At 35.4% G+C, this 22,824-nt stretch overlaps 1 pseudogene across 1 annotated transcript; it reads right to left on the bottom strand.

The window, feature by feature from the left end:
* Positions 1-17,433: 17,433 nt before the first annotated feature.
* Positions 17,434-19,434, bottom strand: LOC149580197 (aldehyde oxidase GLOX pseudogene; annotated as a pseudogene). Its single transcript, XR_016359865.1, has one exon. The product of XR_016359865.1 is annotated as an aldehyde oxidase GLOX pseudogene (transcript).
* Between the last annotated feature and the right edge of the window lie 3,390 nt (positions 19,435-22,824).

The following is a 22,824-nucleotide window of genomic DNA, read 5'->3' as shown; positions in this document are numbered from 1 at the left end:
CAAAGCTAAGTTGTCATTAAATAAATCTAATGAGAAGAAGAAGAAGAAGAAGAAGAAGAAGAAGAAGAAGAAGAAGAAGGAAAAATATGTGTCTAGTGACAATGATATAGATGAGGAAGATATAGATCAACTTGAAGCACTATTAGCAAGGAGATTTCATAGAGGTAAAGGCAAGTTTAAAGGTAAGTTACCTATCATGTATTTCAATTGCAATGAGGTTGTTCATATTGTTGCTAGATGTCTAGAGAAGAAGAATTACAAAGGTGGTGACAAGTACAAAAGTAGAAGAGATGAAGCTAGAAAATACTACAAACACAAAGACAAGAAATCTTGCTACATTGCTAAAGAGGAAACAAAAGATGGATCTGATGATTATGATAATGAAGTTGTGTGTGTTGCAATGAAGGATGAATCCAACAAGGATGAGGCAACTACACTAGTGTCTTGTGTGAACAAGAATGATAGATGGATCATTGACAATGGGTGTTTACATCACATGACTGGAGATAAACGTAAGTTCATTACCTTGAATTATTATGATGGAAATAGTGTAAGTTTTTCTAATGATGCACCATGTCTAATAAAAGGAAAAGGTTCTATCAAGCTCACAGAAAAGATTTTAAGTGACAATGCTTATTATGTTGAAGGACTTAACTATAACTTCTTGAGTGTGTCACAACTAAATAATTTGGGTTGTAAGGTTGAGTTTGAGAACAAACTTTGCTAAGATATATGATACTAGTGGAAAAGTGATTAGAAAAGGTGATCAAACTAGAGGTAATCTATTCTACCTTCATATAGAGGATGCTACTTGTTTAGTTGTAGAATTTGATGATGTGTTGCTATGACACAAGAGGTTATATCATGTTGATTTTGATAACTTGGTTAGTATTAGTAACAAGACAAGAGTTAGAGGTTTGCATAAGTTGAAGAAGCCTAACAATATAATTTGCAAACAATGTCAGTTAGGCAAAATGACAAAGTCAAATTTTAATTACTCAAATGCATAATGATCTTATTTTTAATGAAGGTTTATAATATTAAACTTTCATCATAAATACCTCTCTTGTTGACCTCCTGCACCGGTCAGAAGTCCTCTCATATGTCCTCGACAATGCTTGTACCTCGCTGATTGTGGCCTATGTATGTTCAAATATGTTTGTTAGATGAATCTATAACTTAAACTATGACATTGTAATTCATACCATGCTAAATTTATAACATATAATCAAGAATTCAAACTACAACTTACTTGTGTGGGCTCCTCCTCAGGATATAATAGCTACATCAGCAAAGATTCAAAATTATGTTGTCCAACCTCATGTGCACTAGGTGTTTCTTATGAGATACAAAATACTAGTTGTTAATATCACAGAAATCAGTTTTGAATTTATTTATGAAAATAAGGAAAATAAAAAAATAAATGATACTTATACATACAATGGGGCTCTCAGTGTGAATGGAAATGCCAGAGCATCTACAATGCGGAATAGCATGGGCTCACTACCAGTAGCCACGCCCTATACAATAAAGAATGTAATTAAATTTCATTACCACAAAAATTTTGCAAGAATGCATCAATATTTAATCAAATAGAAAGCACCTAATTACCTTTCCCTTGTTAATGGGTCCTACCTCATCCCTCACACTTTGTCCCCCAGGGACAAGTGATGCCTGCAAGAAAAAAGAAAGATTAGAAACCATATATGCTACAATATCAAATAGAAAAAACAATGAGAACACAACATAATGTACCATAGATGTCTCAAGGCCAAATGAAATAGCCGAGAATGTGGCATTGTCAACCTGTCTAAGCTCCTCCTTAGTCATCAACTAAACATGAATGAAGATCACATACATACATAAATCATTATGGCTTAAAAATTAAAATTACTCTATTATAAAGATTAACTTTAAATTGCATATGTCATAACAAAAAAATGTATACACATATCGACATAGAAGGAGTCCATGGCTCTGCATGCCTCTCCTCTCTCGCATCAGGGTCTATAGCCTCTGTACATGCATCTAATGTATCCTTGTCAAATACAAACTGATACTCAGAAAGATCACCTATGGGACCCAGCCAAATATTCTTGCATGTTATGCAAGTATGGGACATACAAACATGTGATGAGCTCGTTGATAATGAACTCATGCTAGCATCATCAACATAGGGAGGCAACACTGACATAGCATGAGATATCAATAGGCTACTCAATCTATGGATGGCTCTAATAATCTGAGAGCTAACCTCTATAATGATATCAAGATGTTGCACTCGAGGAGGAGAGAGACATTAGTAGGGCGGACAAAAGTTTCAAGTTTCTTCTACTAGGCAAAGGGTCTATCCTAAGGAGCTCCTCCTCTTACACCCATGTTGGGGCTCCATGCTCTAATAGTTCACCTTGAGGCCCAACACAAATTATGCATACAACTTTCTAAGGAAATAAAATGGCACCTCTAAATTGCTATGTGGAGGGATGTCAAAAACCATCCACCAACAATCCCCAAAAGTTTACATGTATGGCATCATTTGTGCACCATTTAATCGATAGTTTGGGCTTTTTGCAGTTGACTTGTAAACCGGTTTTTGGGTTCGCAAAAAGGGCAACCAAATCATCTTTACCTATATTGAGGGCCACAACCTCATCATAGTCCAACCCATCATCAAACATGGCATGCATTCTATCACGCCAACAAAGAGTGGCATTTTGTTCATTGGTAAGTGATTCAATAGTATCCACTATGGTGTTTAACGTGGATAACATAGGAGCCATGTGGGTATAGTATTATATGTGGTTCATAAAGCCCTTAATTCGGTAAGATTTTCAAATATCAAATCTTCAATTCAAGGATTTTGAGGGGGTAGGGGATCATTTGGTGGATGATTTTGAGGGGGCACTAGATCATTTGGTGGGGGGTTACGAGGAACAATATTTTGTTAGAATCTGAAAAGATTAATAACCCAGAAAACTAGTGCAAAGAGTAAATATCTAAACTATGAATGCAAATGATACAAAATCAAAATAGCATCATAGAGTTAGTCTCCAAGAGAGTAATGCAAATGTTGGAAGGAAAATAGCATTAAGAGGATGCAAAAACAAGAGATGCAAATGCAAGCCAGGTAGCATGCTTATATAGGCTAGGAAGAGAGAGGAGGTGGCAACACCAACCAATGAGGAGCAACCATCTATTGGACTAAAGATAGCAAAGTATCTTCCCAAGATAGCTAATGGATGCTCACATGTAGGAAGGTGACACCTCACAACCATTCACCTAATAAGACATGCTTTATTAACCTAAGCGAGATTATTAAAAGTGTAGGAAAAACCTATCAAAATAGGAAAAATAAAAAACTACACTAACACCCCCCCCCCCCCCATAAGCGAAGCTCAGGTGGATGAAGCAATGGGTCCCGACAACGAGGCCATGTTAGGTACCCAAGTACAATGCAAGAAGATGCAACCTCTAAAAGCAGGAAAGAGAGAAAACCACATGGGAAAAACCCTCCCCCAAAAAGAGGTAAGAACCTAGTGAAGAACTGAAGAAGTCTCCCGCTAGGGAAATTGTCCCCTAAAATAGGAACAAGGAGTGATCATGAAGAAGCAGCATCACTGAAGCATGAAGAACCGCAAAACTCTGCCAAAATACTGATCTGTAGAACCTCCATGGAAATAGAAGGCACGAACCATCAACCAAAGGAACCTCCATGGAAATAGAAGGCACGAACCATCAACCAAAGAAGCATAGAACAACAATATAACCTCCCCTTAAGGTAGGTGAGGTGACAGGCAGCTGAAAAGATGGGCCAAAAATCTCCTACAACATAGGAGCCAAACTCATCGAGAGTGAGGTACAAACACAAATAAAGGCATGTGTCATCGACATTGCATGAGGAATTAGAGAAAGAGGGCCTATAAGAGGCAAAAAACTATCCCCCCCATGGCACTTTATATAATAGTGCGAGTACAACGAATCACAATGATGAAAAGGATCCCGAAACGCAAGAGTGGCACTTTATCTTAGTGCGTTGCATAAAGATGCTTACAATGAATATCAACAATGATCAAAAAAAATATAAGGCTGAAACAACAGAAGGTAAAGCCCAAAACAAAGCAACTGAAGCAACAAAATCAATCTCCGGACCTGAAACAAACAGAATATCCACCAGAATGCTAAAATGAAAAAGACTGAATAGGATGTGTTTGGAATAGAATCTGGAACAACAACTAGCATCACTAGAAAGAGCACAGAAAGAGCTTTCCAGCGATATAAAGAAGTCCAAAATCGGAGATCGAAAGCTCAAGATACGCCTCCCAGAGTGCAAAATAGAATATTTGGCTTTGACTGCCATAATAGGAAACCAAACTGCATCAAAACTCAAACACACCTATATCAGCATCTCCGTCTTAGAACCAGCTTTTCAGTGCTTCTTTCAGATCATAAAAATACCTCCGTATGCAAAAGTTATGGCCAAAAAATCGAAGGTAGGTCCAAAATGACCCTAGGAGAGGTGCAAGAAGGTGCTGATGCAGGATGACGTCATGTTGACGTCAGAAGAACAAGACATTAAAATTGACGGCCCCTGGCCCATCGCAGCAAAAATGAATGCCACATGGCAAGGTGATGTGGCGGGTCCATGTGGCAAGATGCCACGTGACGCCCAGGCCACGTGTCACCCTTGCAGTGGCTGCAAACGCTGACGGATCCGCAGAGTTGGCGGAGCGGTGCTGGAGACAGGCGGAGGCGGCGGAAACTAAAGCAGCGCCAGCGGAGGTGGCCGCAGGGGCAGCGCCGGATTGGCCCGCGGGCGAAGGACGGGAGGCGACCGGGCCGCGGCAGCCCCGGGGTGGCGGTGCCGGCTGCAGCCGCTGCGGGTTGCGCACAGGTGGCGCAGCGGTAGCCCCGCGGCGACGCAACAGCGGCGCGCCCGAAATTATTTTTTTTTAAAAAAAAATTTTGACCCTACGTCCGTACGATCCGTACGGTAGCCCTGGAGGCTTCAAAAAATCCCCAAAATTGCCCTGTGTCCAAAAACGACAAGCTTTATATGAATCCTGACTGCAAACGACGTTCCGGATCCAATGGTGATGTTCGTTTGGGCTGAAAGTGCTCCGGAAATTTTTTGATCCCCTGATTTGAAGAAAAATTGCATTCAAATATGCGACTGCCAACGGAGAGGGGTATGGATGTAGCTTTGCATGCTTAATTCTAAAAAATATACAGCTTGCATGCAAAATCTAAAAGATACCCAGATGGTTTTTCGGAGCTGTGAACAAAACCCAGAAAGCGTTTTTCTTGTTGATGTACAAAAGATGTTGCTGTAGTGTAAATCAGATGCCTTTAACAGTAAAAAACGGCTCCAAAAATTAAAAAATGACCCCAGCAACCAAAATATGACATGCAAATGCTATATCAGCTTCTTAAGTCCATCAATGGCATGTTGGAACCTGCAAAACTGATTGAAAACTCCAAATATGTAAGTTGGTTGTCATATTTGAGATTGAAACCCCAGAGAAAAACTGTTTTTGTCAAAACTTTTATGATTCTCAGGATCATCCAAAGATGCAAGAGAAGAGCATACTTCGTTTTTCAAAAAACTACAATAAAGTTTATTTGCCCCCCCCCCCCTCGAATCTCTCAAATAAGGAAACTAAAATCTACTCTTGCACATAGAAATGCTTTGATACCATGTTAGAATCTGAAAAGATTAATAACCCAGAAAACTAGTGCAAAGAGTAAATATCTAAACTATGAATGCAAATGATACAAAATCAAAATAGCATCATAGAGTTAGTCTCCAAGAGAGTAATGCAAATGCTAGAAGCAAAATAGCATTAGGAGGATGCAAAAAGAAGAGATGCAAATACAAGCCAGGTAGCATGCTTATATAGGCTAGGAAGAGGGAGGAGGTGGCAACACCAACCAATGAGGAGCAACCATCTATTGGACTAAAGATAGCAAAGTATCTTCCCAAGATAGCTAATGGATGCTCACGTGTAGGAAGGTGACACCTCACAACCATTCACCTAATAAGACATGCTTTATTAACCTAAGCGAGATTATTAAAAGTGTAGGAAAAACTTATCAAAATAGGAAAAATAAAAAACTACACTAACATATTTCTTGCCTTAGTATCATCATTTCGGTTAGCCATACCTATTAATTCGCAAAACATAATTTCTATTAAAAATAACCTAAGTTTCAACAATTTCTATTAAAAATACCTAATTTTTAACAAATTTAATTAAAACTAACAAATTTATAATAAAATTCATTGAAAACATTAAAAAAAACAAAAAAACTTCCCTATATTGTGTATATGTTCGCTAAATAGATATCGGAGCTTAAGCCAAAAAAACACAGTGTGAAACAAACAGCACTCGAGTTTTTTTTTTAATCATAGTACAAGTATCAGGTATCCAATTTCATATCTGATACCCAATATTATCAAATATCCAATATGAAATCAGATACCCGATAAGGCTTTGTCCTAACTTTTTAGCTTTGGTATTAGGATGGGTGGAAAAAAGTTAGAGCGAATTTTGAAACACTTTTAGACATTTTCAAACTCTATTTTTTTCACATCACCACTTTTTGTCACACTATGATCCTGCACATACCCATATTGTATTTCTAAATGCATTGTTAAGATTACTATTTTCATAGTATTGCCTAAATATCTTTTTATTATCCTTCTCTTGAAGTGTGAATTTTTATATTGGATAGTCATGTGGTCTTGAATGTCATTATCTTATGAATATGCTCATAGAATTTTTCATGTGCCTCTTCTTCTTTCTGGAAACACTACAAAGAAAATTGTTAGAATGTACAACAGAATATAGAAACATAGTTAGCAAAATATTGGACTATTAAATCTATAAGCTTTATCTAATATTATCATATTAAGATATTTGCATCTTAGTTATGCACAAAACACTGTTGTCTAGGAGTCACCAATCTAAATGAATACATGAATGACCAAGACTCTTATTTGATATAAAATATTATATTACTAAATATTAATATAACATCATATCTTACAATTTGAATAAAATAACCCATTCTCAACAGTAAAATAATGCCCTATTTCAGCCAAGAGTTTTAGTCCATTTGACTATATTCTAAATATTTAATTTTAATATTTAACTTTTAAATTTTTGAGTAAATATAGGAACTCTTAGCTTCTTCTATAGGATAAAATTAAGAATTTATAAAAAAAATAAAAACTAATTTGAATTCAATCTAAGTAATATTAAAAATTTATACTATAATGTTTCATATTAAAATAAATAATAATTCATTTTTTTTTTAATGTAATTTAGTTTTTATTTAATATAATTTGCTAGGAAAATGTATGGATTGGTTTGGTATAAGTAGGGGATCTTGTCTTGCCTTGAGTCATGATTCATGAGAAAGTTCAGCATGGAGAGCTGAGAGTGTGAAGTTGAGCAGAGCTAGTAGCTAAAGTGTTGGCTTGGAAGACAAGAATGTTGCTTAGTGTCTTGCAAGCACAAATTTAGATTCTTCTTGGGGATTTCTACTAGATTGTGGATCTGGGATAGCTAGTAGTTGTATCTTGTGAGGTCATAAAAAACTATTATTATAATTGTTGATATATTTAGCCATAACAGTGTAGGCCTTATAGTCAGTCATGTTGGATGTAAATCTGATTATTCTATTATGATAATTGGTGTTGTTGTGGATCTAAATCTATTTGTTATTGTTTATATTCTAGTGTGTGGTTAATTGTTGGGAGTTAGGACGTCTCCTTTGTGGATTCTCCTACCTTTATCTATGTCACAATGGTATGTTGAGGGATGGAATATATAAAGAGAAAAATAGTTGATTTTAAAGTATTAATCTTGAATTAAGGTATTTGATTTTCTAAGCAATAATTGGCTCCATAAACCTCTTAAAAAATAGTTTAGGGTAACATGAATTTAAAAATGTTATTTATAATGTCTTTAATTATCATTTGAAATAAAATTGTAGAAAGTAATTGGGTATGTGTAGGATCATGGTGTGCCAAACTATACGGTCCTTAAGTGGCAGTGTAAAATTAGCAAATCAAGTTTATCTCAACTTGATGTGCAATATTGAACCAGTTATGAAGTTTATATGAAAAAGTTGTCAAAGTAGAATATGTAGGAAATTAAATATACTTTCTAAACTACTAGATCTTATCAAAAAATAATCTAATCTCATTGGTCAAAAATTCTTATTTTAATGCAGTAGTACAAAAATTTCAGAACAAAAATAAGAAGCTGGTGTGTATCTAACCATCTTAATGAAAATTAAATAATAATATTTTTTTAAGATTCTTGATATAAGAAGTAGACTCATGTCTAGATGTGAAGCGTATTTTTGGGTATTTTTATTCCAATAAAATAATTAATTATGAATTTTCAACTACAACATTTTTAGAAAACAAAAATATTCGTGTTTGACCACCTTCACTAATTCAAAAATTTATCAAATTTATTTTTTCTTTTTTTATTGTATTAGATGAAGTATAGAATGTGACACATAATTCAAATTTCAAAATTGTTTTATGATTTGAAATTTATATTTATTTTTCAATTAGTGTCAATCAACACTTTATAGCTAACTCTATTAGAAAATAAGTAAAAAATACTTTTGAACTTAGAAATTCACTAATATTATATCAATGGAAATCTAAGACTATTATTAAGAAACATTTTTCATTTCATTGAATATGAGTGAAAAAAAAGTCATCAGTTACATGCTCGTAGTAAAAATCTCAGAGAAACGGGGTAAAAAGACATTTTTGGGACATTTTTGGCATTTTCCCTATAGGTTTGGTATCCAAAGCACTACCAAGCCTAAATCGGGTATCTAATATATTGGATACCCAATTTTCCTCGTTAAAAAAACTATAAATTAAAAATATATTTTTATATTATTACTTATTACCTCTTTTGAAGACCCTTAATATGTATTTCTTATAGGGTCTTAGGACCCTTAACCACACATATAATGGTTCAAAAATATCAAAAAGGGTCATTGTTAGGGGTCTTACAATTCTTAAGCATACATAACGTGATCAAATGGGTCAAAGGAGACCATAGGTTACCCTATGACCCATTCAAACACATTATTTATATTGAGTTAGGGATCTTAAGACCCCAACAAAAACATAATATTTGAAAAGGTCAAAAAGGGTCATAGGGTACCCTATAACCCCTTCTTACCCATTCGAGAAGATTTTTTATGTTGGTAGGGGTCCTAAGACACCTAAGGACATATATTATCATCAAATGAATTAAAAGGGGTCATAGGAGAACCTATGACCCCTTTCAACCCATTCGAACATATAGGATATATCACCAAGAGCACTAGGACCCCTAGGGACACATATTGTTATCAAATGGGTTAAAAGGAATCATAGGTTACCCTATGACCCCTTTCGACCTATTCAATGATATAATATATGTTTGTAGGGATCCTAAGATTCCTAGGGATATATTTTTTCATTGAATGGGTCTAAAGGGGTCATAGGTTTCTCTATGACCCCTTTCAACATGTTTGAACATATAAGAAATGTCCCTAAATATCTTAGGACACCTAGGGACATATGTTTTCATTGAATGGGTTGAAAGGGATCATAGGCTCCCTTATGACTTCTTTGGACCCATTTGAACATGTCAGATATGTCCCTAGGGGTCCTCAGACCCCTATGGACATATATTATCATCGAATGGGTTAAAAGGGGTCATATATTTCCCTATGACCTCTTTTAACCTTTTAAAGCATGTGTGATATGTTCCTAGGGATCCTAGGACTCCTAGGAACATATGTTGTCATGAAATGCATTAGAAGGGGTCATAGGTTATTCTATGACACCTTTCGACCCATATGAACAAATGAAATGTGTCCCTAGGGATCCTAGGACCCCTAGGCACATATGTAGTCATGAAACCTGTCGAAAAGGGTCATAGATTATTTTATGACCCCTTTCGACCCATATGAAAAAATGAGATGTGTCTCTAGGGGTCCTAGAAACCCTAAGGACATATGTTGTCATGAAATTTGTTGAAAGAGGTCATAGGTTATCTTATGACCCCTTTCGACCCATATGAACAAATGAATCATGTCCCCAGGGGTCCTAGGACCCCTTGGGACATATAGTCTCATGAAATGTGTCAAAAGGGGTCATAGGTTATCCTATAACCACTTTTGGCCCATATGAACAAATGAAATATATCCCTCAAGGTCATAGGACCCCTAGAGACATATGTTGTCATGAAATGTGTTGAAAGGGGTCATAAGTTATCTTATGACCCCTTTTGACCCATATAAATAAATGAGATATATCCCTAGGGGTCTTAAGTCCCCGAGGGACATATGTTGTCATGAAATGTGATGAAAGGGGTCATAGGTTATCTTATGACCCCTTTTGACCCATATGAAAAAATAAAATATGTCCTTGGGGACATATTATTATCATGAAATATGTTGAAAGGGTTCATAGATTATCCTATGACCCCTTTTGACCCATATGAACAAATGAATTATGTCTCTAGCGGTCCTAGGATCCCTAGGGACATATATTATTATGAAATGTGTCAAAAAGTGTCATACGGTATCTTATGACCCCTTTTCATCACATATGAACAAATGAAACATGTCCCTAGGGGTCCTAAGACACCTAGCAACATATTTTATCATGAAATGTGTCAAAAGGGGTGATAGGTTATCCAATGACCCATTTCAACTCATATGAACAAATGAAATAAGTCCCTAAGGGTCTTAAGAACCCTAGGGACATATGTTGTCATGAAATGTGTCAAAAGGGGTCATAAAATATCCTATGAACCCTTTTGAACCATATGAACAAATTATAAAATATGTTTTCGGGCCCCTAGGGACACATGTTGTCATTTAATGTGTCAAAAGGATCATAAGTTATCTTATGACCCCTTTCAATCTATTTGAACAAATGAAATATGTTCCTAGGGGTCCTCGGACCTTTTAATCTATATGAACAAATAAAATATGTTCCTAGGGGTCCTAGGACCCCTAGGCACATATGTTATCATCAAATATGTCGAAAGGGATCATAGGATACCCTATGAACCCTTTCGATCCATTCAAACATATGAGATATGTCCCTAGGGGTCCTAGGATCCCAAGGGACATATGTTATCATCAAATGGGCCAAAAAGGGTCATATGCTACCTTATGACCCATTTCAATGCTTTCAAACATAAGAAATATGTCCCTATTGGGCCTAGGTCCCCTAGTGACATATGTTATCATCAAATGGGTTGAAAGGGGTCATAGGAAACCCTTTTGAACATGTGAGATATGTCCCTATGGGTATTAGGACCCCTAGCGACATATATTATCATTGAATGGGTCAAAAGGGATCATTGGATTCCCTATGACCCTTTTCAACCATTTTTAACATGTGAGATATGTTCCTAGGGATTCGACAACCACCCGAGACATATGTTGTCATCAAATGGGTTGAAAGGGGTCATGAATTTCCCTATGGCCCATTTTGACCCATTCAATCACATTATATATGTCCCTGGGGTCCTAGGACCCCTAGGAATCTATGTTGTCATGGAATGTATCCTATGACCCCTTTTGACTTATTAAAACAAATGAGATATGTCCCTGTATAATTATTATAATATATACTATATAATTACTAAGTTATAATTATTGTAATATATACTATATAATTTATTATATACTATAATATATACACTGTAATTAAATATTTAAATATATATACTATATAGTAATTGTATATATTATATTAAATTTAGATATAATATATTAAACTTATACTATGTATGCTAAAATATATACTATATACAATAATATATAATACTCTCTCTCTCTCTCTCTCTCTCTCTCTCTCTCTCTCTCTCTATATATATATATATATATATATATATATGTATGTATGTATGTATGTATGTATGTATGTATGTATGTATGTATGTATGTATGTATATGATCTAATATAATGCTATCCTATATATTATAATACCATCAAGTATATAGTATACATTATAAACTCATAATCTTAGATATATGCAACAATTTGTAATTAAAAAGAGAATTAAAAGACAATTTTGTTTATTTGTCTCATTATATAACAACCAAAAAGGCACAAAGTTAACCAATAGAAAATTTTAATCACATGGATCAAGGAGGAGAGAATCTCAACCGCTCATTAAGTTAGAATCCAAACCCTCCAATTTCCATGAGATTCCTCTAGTAGGGGTGGAAAAGGATTGGGTACCCAATATATCAAATACCTAATATAATGGGTATCCAATATAATGGGTGTCTAATTTTATAAGGTAATGGTTTTTTTCCTTTGGTATTAGGATTGGGGGAAAAAGTCAACACGATTTCTAAAGTGGTTTTGGATTTTTTAGACTTGTTTTTTTCACATCACCACTTTTTGGCCCACCATGATCCTGCATATACCCAACTAAAAATGTTGATAAAAGAAGCATATATATTAAGAGAGCTAAAATTATGTATGAAAGCTCTATTCTAATAGTTATTTAAAGATATGATATTCTATGTATATGATAAAACCATAACTCTCTTATCAACTTTATATCTTTGATCTATCAAAAAAATATTATATATATAGAATCAAAAGATAAAATAAATATTTTTGAAAAAATTATAATAAAATAATATTTAGGAATAAGAACATAATAGATGCCCTTTCTAACTTCATCACCTTAAGCTCCTAAATGCTGCATGTTGGATTTTGATATCTTTTTCTGGGTATCTTTGCATGCAACTTAAGGCCTTAAATCTATTGTTTCAACTTTCAGCTAGTTGCAATGGACAATGGGCATCTGATGAATCATTATGTGCACAACGGTCAAAAAATAATCATTTAGAAATGATATTGATTTGTAATCATAAACACCTTACAACCACCAAAAATGTTGCATAAGTGATCTAATATATGTTTCTCTAAAACATATTTTTACCAATAACTATGCTCAAATGCCTTGTTAATAATGAGTTATGATAATCAAATAAAGTTAGGCAATTCCTCCAAATAAATATTCAAATTTGAACTATTACGTATATAAATGGGCGGTCATTAGGGGGCTTTACTTATTGTGTAGTGGTTATTTTAACAAATATTGATTGAGAGGCTACATGGGAAAGAACACTAATGACTATTACTACATAGATGACAATTGAATATTTTTTATCTATTATAAAATTATTTTCACTTACACAAAAGGAAAATGAGCTAATTGTTGTCCACATGTTCTGATAATTATTTTTGTGAATACATGTTAATTAAAAATCCACTAAAAAAAAATTGGTTGTATCAATGGTGTCTCACATGAATACCTAGTAGTAATATTTTAAATAAAATTGGAAGAGTTGCAACTTTGTTGATACACATATCCAAGATTTTTGGGGCATTTGTGCATAGCTATTGGTGAAAATATTTATTAGAGTACTATTTATTGGATTAGTTGTGCAAATTTTGTAGTGTTTAAAGTGACTTGCTACCAAGACAACAAAGAATATGTATTGAATGTTATCTCTAAACAACTATTTTTTGACCTTTGTACATATAATGTATACATCCTTTTGTATTCATCAAAACTATTGAAAAGATGAAACAAAAAAAAATTGCCATAATCAAATATACAATTTAAAAATATAAATTACCGTTAAGCTAAGATAAGAGAACTTCGAGCATCCTAATTTTTTATTTTTTATTTTTTTGATCAGTAAACAGCCAAGGCTTTGATGTATTTTATTAATTAAAATGAAATAAAGTGCAAAGCTTATCTCCATTCAAACGGGCACTGGTAGGAAAGAACGGAGAAGAAAACCTCCAGTCTTGCCCAAGAGAAAGGTCCTATATTTTCACATGTTAAAAGAGGCATACCCCAGTGAGCTCTTTTATATAATTTTATATACAAAAAAGAGGGGCATACCCCAGATAACTACATCTGTTTAATATCAAGCGAACTCTTTGCCAGTATCGGAGTGTCTACTGGTTGATGATTTGTCCTTGCAGAATATTGCCATCTAGCAAGCAAATCACTCAAAGGTTAGTAGTCATAAGCAATAAACATTTAGCCCAATAGATCTAAGAGGTTAGGATACCAATCTTGATAACATTAGGTTAGTATAAACAAGTCGGTAATTTTTCAATAGAATAAGAAAATTTAAAATCACCCTAGAAAAGAATGAGAAATGGCTACTAAAAGAGTACTATATCTAAATGAATAATACCACTGGAACCAAAATGCAAATAAATAATTAAGGTGGAAAACATTACTAGACACTTGGCATAAAACAAACTCGAAGGATAGGCTCACAAATGGGGCCGAGATATGAGCCCCACTCCATGTGACCAAGCCAAGCCCACGAATCATAAGAAAATAAACAAAGCCATGCCGATTATTAACAATCCTAATTAGTATGGTACAACAAACATCAAGATCTTACAGACACAAAGCTAAATCTTGTATATTTATAAAGCAAAATCGGCCTAACATAATACCAGGCACCATAAATTTAAATCGAATGAAATCATATCAAAGCACTTAAAATCGACAAATATCACAAACTAGCAGGTTAATCATAACTAATAGCCTTCGGACTTAAGAAATGACTAATCTGGCTTGGCAGAACCATTCCATTTATCCCAATATATCAAAGCAACTTAAATAATTCCAATCCATAATGGTACCCTCTATATCCTTATCGAAAAGACCGGAGAGATTTCCTAAAGAAGGAATGCCATATATGAATTTGATAGAGTAAAAAAAACTAAATTGCCTACTAGGATACTATAAAATCCTCCTCTATGGTGATATCAATCCATAACCAGCCCTAGACAAAATTCCAAATTCTCAAACAAGAGCTATATAACCAAGTTATAAATAAATAGAGTATTTATGAATTTTAATTTACATATTTTTTAGGGTCTAAGTGTTTCAACATAATGATTAAATTCACATACATTTATCATATGTAGAAGCCATAACAGTGCTACATTAGCAGACCAAAACAAAAGGCATCCCAAAATATGACATGAATCGAACCCTAAAATAATGCTTAAACACTAAATTTTGATCGCAGCTAGAAAGGAACTATCTCAACATGCAACCCTCATTAGGAACATGAGGGTAAGAACCAAACCCTTGAGATAAGCATAATACAAAAAATTGAATAGATCATAGTCAAATACCATATATTATATATAGATTCCAAATTGTCCACGTTATCAAAATAGATAAGTCTTGGAGATTAAAATAGTACTTAATATAAATTATACAAGTATAAAAAGCTGAGAGTCTAAAACAGAGTATCTTTAAGCGTACTAACAAAATTGCTATATATGCATAACCATGGAACCCTAAGTTACTAATTTTGACCCGTAGAAGCTGACAATTTCAAGTCGAACCTCTACCTTCCTTCCAGAGAACCATGATCACATCTATGATATCACTAAGCTGCTCGACAGGGTAATTTGGAGGGAACTCAAAGTCAGATTTCCCTCTGCTTGTCTTTTCTACATTTGGGTTACAGAAATCCAAATCATCTAAATTGTCTAATGTCATTCCCAGCTTGATGTAGGCATTAAAGAGGTGAAGGTAATTGGTGATCCACTCCATATTTTCTTCTGCTATGATTCCCCTCCAACGAAGGAGAAATTGCAAATTGGCCTCCATTTTAGGCCATTAACGATAGAATGCTATGTTCTCTCGAATGACTAGGGATTGGTGATGAGGAGTGGTGTCTAAATCTGGGTGGTCCAAAGGAAGATTTATGTACTTTTCAGAGAAGGGAATCCTAAATTTACTATCTATACTATATACCACTTGTTCTAATCCCTTTCTCCAGGAAGGGACAAATAGGTCACGACAAAGCCTTACAATGTCATCTGCTCCCACTTTGGCTCTTACCAGGCAACCAATAAATGACCTGATAATGTCACTGTTTGTTCTCCAAGTATATTGGTAGTCAAACACTCCCTCACCCAGAGCTTTGTTAATCACAAGTCGAGTCATGTCATCCATCGAGTATGAAATCCTATTCCATCTCTCTAATTTCACCATCCCACAAAAGGCCATAGTGTGATTCTCAGAGGCATGGAAAAGAACAACATTGAACTCCATACTAAGCGGTGGCAATGAAAATGAAAGACCCAGAAGATAATGCCCCTAAATAACACAAGGAAACTTCTTGACTTGATCATGTAAACTACAGCCTCCAAATCGCAAAAGTAGGACAACAATTTTCAATTAAATGCGAAGTACCAAAGCTCGTGAGATACCATGATGGAAGGCATGATTACAAGAAGCTTCAGGCAAGTTGAAATATGCGACTGACGTAGGAATGATGAGAAAGGTACCGATGCCATTCATCTTATATAAATAATGCATATATGTTAAGTTGAAGGTGATCCTATTTAGAGATCATAAGATTTAGGAGCGATATGTGATAGATCAAGCTAGATGCATGTGAAGTGACACAAAGGAAAAATCAAACTTGGAAACTACTATTAAATAAAATAAAGGATAATTATAAAATTAAAGTGAAAGAGAGAAAATGTTGTTTAATAATAAAGAGTTAACCCCATCTACCCCGCATTCGCTAATTGATCTGCAAGTCGATTGCCTTCCTTATAAATATGACAGATCCTATAATCAACTAGCTTATCGATTAGGGAGAGGACCACTTCTACATGAGAGTTAAGGACCCAATTAGGAGTTGACCATCGAGCATCCTAATATTTAATCACAAATTTTGATTAAAAAATATTAAACACAATTAATCCAGCACTTTTCAAAATAATTGATATACATATATTTGACTATTACATAAATTTCATTCACTTATATTAAACGTTAGAAATGCCCATGCACTATACACTTCTTCTTTTCTTTTAATTGAATAACAATACAATTTACATAAAGAAAAATAACAAATGCCCATGCACTATACACTTTTTCATTTCTTTTTATAACAGTACACAATAAGTGCTTATTAGCTCTTCTACCTATTTAACTGCTACAATATTACAACAAATCCGTATTCTCTACATCTAGGGTCCGTTTGGTTTCTAGAAGATGACAGGAATTGGCTTTTTCAAAACCTAGATTTGAAAATTTGTGCGTTTGTTTCAAAATTTGCAAAATGGAATTAGCATATGGAACTTCCAATTTTGCCTCAAAACCAGGTTTTCCAACTTCCTAAAAAAAGTAGGAATTGAAAATCAAAACCTAGTTTTGTTTTTTAAGGAATGTAAAAACAATAGATTGGACTGCTTTTTGAAATTTTCCTTCAACTCCAAGCTTACGCATAACAATGTGTCTTCACATGCATCTTCCGAGTGAAACAAACGATTTCAGTAAAATCCCAAAAATCGGAATAAAGATATACAAAACCTTGATTTGGCTAAACCAAAATTTGTAGAAATTCGAGTTTTTCAAATTCCATGAACCAAACAGACCCCTATAGTCTAGACTCATGCGGCACGGACGTAACAATGCCATTACTCTGTCTTTCACTCGCGGGATGCCACAATAATTCAAACATATACAAAAGTGCTCAATACAAAATTGTTCAGTATCTCCAAAAATATACAGAAATGCTCAATAAATCCAAACTATAGAAGATTGCCAAACAAAAACCAATTTGTTTGCACCAGTGCGTAGTGTCAATTTGCATGCTCTAATTCAGGAAACAAATCCAGTCTGCTCTGCTGGGCACACCGCCGTTAACAACGGTGAGCAAGTAATACCCAGAAGGAGCCGCCACGGGACTTGGCGGCGCCGTCAAGCCGACCAAATACGAGCCATTCTGCTGGGGCGCGACGGGTGTGGCCGCCAAAGACAACATTCTCTGGTTCATCGACAAACCATGCGTGGTAAAAGGGGGTGCGTACACATGGCATCCAATGTTAACCCCCAGCTGTCTCTGAAGAGAGAAATGCACGACAAATTTAGATCCGTAGCTAATATTCCTCGGCAAAACAGACACAATAGTCGGTCTTATAGGATCATAATGGGGATTCAGATAATAAGGAAAGTATGCTTCGATTCGAAGCTCCGTGGGAAATGGCACGTTGGAGAAGCAGTAGCCAAAGTTGGAGTTGCTCCCACCAACAAGAACCCGTCCGTCCGGAAGAACATTTGCCGTTGAATGGTACATTCGAGGGATTTTGGTTGGGCCCAATGTGCTGAAACGGCTCCCGATAGCTTCTGCGGGTCTGTAGAGAAAAGGGCTCAGAGCAGGCGTTCTGGCGTACTGGTATCCGGCAGATCCCCTTTCTGCTCCGTTGATTATCAGAACTTCACCGGTGGGAAGAATCAACATGTCGCCCATCACCCTCGGCCCGGGCATGTCCTCCATTTGCCACACTGGGCTCTCCGAACTGATCTCAATTCTCCCGCAGCTCTGTAATGCTTGCAGAAATGTCTGGTTCTCTCGGGCCTTGGTGAAGGCGCCGTCGGCGCCGCCGCCGCAGACCATGATTTCTACCCGTTGGAAATTGTTGGCGGCGCTGAGGGGCAGCATGACGGATGACCCGCTGCTAGGGTAGTTCCTTGAGCCACCGCCGGGCATTGTGGGGAACCTTCTGAGGACCTTGTTTTTGTTGTAGTCAAGCAGGATTGAATCCCTGTTGGCGAAGATGAAGAGATTGCCGTCCGAAGAGAGATGCAGAAATGGGTATAAATTGTTCTCCTCCTTTATGTTGTGGGTCTGCATCAGAAACGGCAGTCGAAATTCCCCTTCGTTGGATCTCTTAGGGACGAATTCATAATTAAACGATCTGCGGCCGCCCACGACGATGATTCGACCGTCGGGCAGGATCTGGTCGGAGGCATACCATCGTCTGGAGTAGAGCAAGGCGGGAGATTCGAGCCAGTCGCAGGAGGAGCATGGAGTGAAGAAGCGGGTGACTCTGTAGCCGTTGTTCCACCCGCCGGTCTGGACGAGCCTGCCCGTGCTGTCGAAGGCGCCGGATGAACAGAACGTGTCGGTCAGGAGACGCAGGGGCCTCACACTGTTCGCCGCAATGTCGTACTCGATGGAGTGCGCAGAGCAATCCTCTGCCTTATTATTGCAGCCCAGGCCGGTTACGTTTATCTTTGACGGACCCGCCAGAGTTTGATCAAAGATTACGACTTTGTCAGTGTGAGTGAGCGCCATGTGCATCGCAGAAACTCCCGCGTTTTCAACCAGGAGCTCCCATCTTCCCATTTGAATTTCCTCTGCTCTTCCAAATATGAAATAGACCCAAAACATTTGCATCATAACCTGTAGAGATATCATGACTTGCTGAAGATCCGATTGTCTGGGAAGAAATAGTTGCTGTAGTTATTTTGGTGCAGGAATGGGCTTGGATTTTTGTATATGAAGACTTCACATACGGATAACTTTGGACGAGCTCGGAGTCACGGGTGTAATTAGAGCAGACATGTGAGATGCACAGTTTCGTACAGATTGAACATTCCATCGATTCGTTTTCGTGGGGCTGTGAAAAGTTGAAACTTTGAACTTACTTGGTGTCCCTACCGCTCATGCCACTGTTGAACCAGTTGTTACCATTTTGTTCTCGTGTTCCTTCAATGCTTCTCTTCCGATGACTCCAAGAGGTGGACGATGCATTGATTGCCTAGTGTTTTTTAGTGCTAGATTTCTCAATCTGAGAGGTTGGGAATTTAGGAATATCAAAGAAGTCGACAAGATATATTGTCTTCTACCATGAGGTGGGTACGCGGTGGCATACATTCCAATTTGCTGCCGGGTAGTTCTCTTTCTGATCTGCCACATTGCTGCAGAGATGGTCTGAAGTAACTAGTTTGTGTTGCTTGGCCACTGAATGTAAGAATTAGTCTATGTTATCCGTATCTCATGCCCGATACATTTGAACCGCCAGTAGATTCATTGAAGCGTAGGACTCCGTGCTTTGGAATACGAAAGATACTTGGAGGAGAGTGGCGTGGCATCATGTGCAAACGTTAAAAAGGATTTTTCGATGTTCAGCTCTTCTGCAAGAATGAATCTTCTTTGAATATGGGTTAGTTTGAATCTTCTTTTTGAGTCGTGGGTTAAAACTCTCTTTAAAAAGAATATTCAATGAGTTGGATCATTGATCATACGCATTATAAAGATTTTTGAGATTGATTGAGAGTATGTTGTATCAATTTATATTATGTGTATTCTTGAATAAAGGTGTCATTATAGTAGTCATCATTACTTAATTAAATGATTTAAACATCACGTACTAAAATTCATTTCAAGATTAAAAGTGTTAAATAGTCAATGTTGATTTATTTTTCCAAGCTTAATTTTCTCCTTAGTGTGTGATGTTTTAGTTAACTAGTATACCTAAAAAATTAAGTAAAACTATTTGTAAATTAAGTAGAGAAATATCGAATTTCAAGATATCTAAAATTGACAAATATAAATAATTCATCAAATTATGTGTTAAGAAAGTAAGAAGGTTGTAAATAAACAAAAAAGTAAGATTACTAAAATTGTCATTTCCACAAATATATATATATATATATATATATCAAATGCATAAGATCTAACATATTTTATGATATGAAGGCTCCATTGCTCAAAATTTGGATGTGCTAACTTGCACATATCCAAGTATTTTATTTGAAATATTTCAAAATATTTATAGGTAGAAGCAAATAAACATAGTAGAGCCTAGGACTCAACAATTGAATCTAATAATACTTTACTTTCGGATGCATAGTCAAACTTTTCTACTTTTATGACATTACACTTAACCCTTTGTTCATCATTGTACGTCTCTTTTTTTATGTGAACTTTAAATATGAATTTATTGAGAATGACATTTCGTATAATTTATCCTAGTTTGTCATCGTCTTGTTATAATTCATTTGCTATAACACTCATAATCTCTTCTCTCACTTTTCCAAAAATAGTAACCCAAGTGAAAGTTGTGTGATCTTGCACTATATATTGAAGCATGTATATGTAATCACATTCAAAAAACCTCTTATCACATTTTTACAATACCAATTATCATTTTTGTCAGTATTCACCTTTTTTTTGCATTTCCTATCTTCAAATTTTAAGGAACAAGCTACGTAATCAAAATTATCCAACTTTACTAAACATAGGGTGACTTTTATCACAACCCAACAAGGTGCATTAAATCTACCAAGTCCCTAATCACTAACTTGTGCCACAATTTTTAACATTTTAGCTTGTCCAACAAATGAGATTTCCTTTGTAATAGAAGGGGAAGAAGACCTCTCCCTTCTGTATAAAATCAAGGTCTCAATTGATGTGCCTCTTGAAGATCTAGATTTACAAAATCTTGGGTTGCGATAATTGACCCTACCGATTTTCTTCCAAAATCACTGATGCATCCAACCTTTATAATGAGAATGAGAAATTTTCTAAGTCACATAGGTTTTAGAGTTGTTGGCCTTCCTTATTGCAAAAGTCATCCCACATTGTGAGCTCCACTATTAAACCTAAACCATCTTTCAATTGTAGCATTCTTTTTTGAGTTTGTGTGGTATTCTTTTTTAATAAAAAAATTGAGAGTTCAACTATTAAAACAACACCAATGATATCAACTATAAAATTTCTTTCCATGGCATCAACTTATTGATATAAAATTTTTTAAAAATTTAGGCATATAATTTTCTTCCTCCAAATACATATCAACTATAGAATTACTTTGTAGTAAAATTTCCCAATTATTCTTCAAATGGTTAATACTCTTTTTGGGAAGGTTTAAGGCTCCCTTTTTAGATTGTAATTTTTTTCTTGATCTCAATGCAATCTTAAAATTTATCTTCTATATCATTTAAACATGTAACTCTTATTCCCCCTCCATCAAAATCAACCAAATCAAAATGAGAGAAAAAAAATTGTCTCCTCTTGCATTGTTGAACTAACAAAGATGAGTCTTTGTGGTAACTCTAGCCTTGATTGTCCATACACTCCTATAGGGATGCAATGTTGCAATAGGAGTAATTTTTGCAACAACTAAGTTATTTCTTGCAAGATTTATTTGACCATATGAAATATTGTTAGAATCCATGCCTCATCATCCTAGCATATATATAAAATAATAATCAATTTAGTAACATTAAGAAGCATTAAACACAATAATATTTATAAAATAGATATATTATTTTTAGTAATGAAAAATTATCTACGGAAAACATAGAAAATGACTATATAGGGGAGAGGAACTAGTACTTGAACATGTTCCAATAGTTGTGATAGGAGTTGTTCACTTGATACCTATACTTATTGACTTAATGCCCAATTTTTTGACAACATTGTACCAATACTTGTGACTTTAAAGTTGTTAGTACAATGCTAACTAACCCAAAATTGAATAAAATGTACCCTTAATTATAAAAACTAACCAATGATGTGATGCCACATTAACTGTTCAACTATGGGTACCCTTTATGCTCGACCATTGGTCTCACTTTTTTTTTTAGGTTGTTTTGGACAACTTGGCAAAAAACCTACTGATGTGGAATCATAAAGGGTGACATGGACTTGAAACCTTAGTTATAAGTAGGCAACTCGCCAAGTGAGCTACTGTAAAAAACTAGGAGCGATTTGAAATTTTACATGGGGTTTTAATAAGCACAAAGTTAGAGTGTTCAAGTACTGGGTCCTCTCCCCTAGATAGAAAAAAAAAATTAGTTTCTATAAAAAAAAATACATACTATTCACAAATATTGTGGCACCCCACAAGTGAAAGAGAGTAGAATAATGGCATTGTTAGGTTCATGCCGCATGAGTCCGAAC

Source organism: Cupressus sempervirens, chromosome 1 (assembly GCF_028749045.1).
Source record: "Cupressus sempervirens isolate cs-2001-9-10 chromosome 1, ASM2874904v1, whole genome shotgun sequence".
Taxonomy (NCBI): Eukaryota; Viridiplantae; Streptophyta; class Pinopsida; order Cupressales; family Cupressaceae; genus Cupressus; species Cupressus sempervirens.
This window is presented reverse-complemented; position numbering and strand designations above follow the sequence as displayed.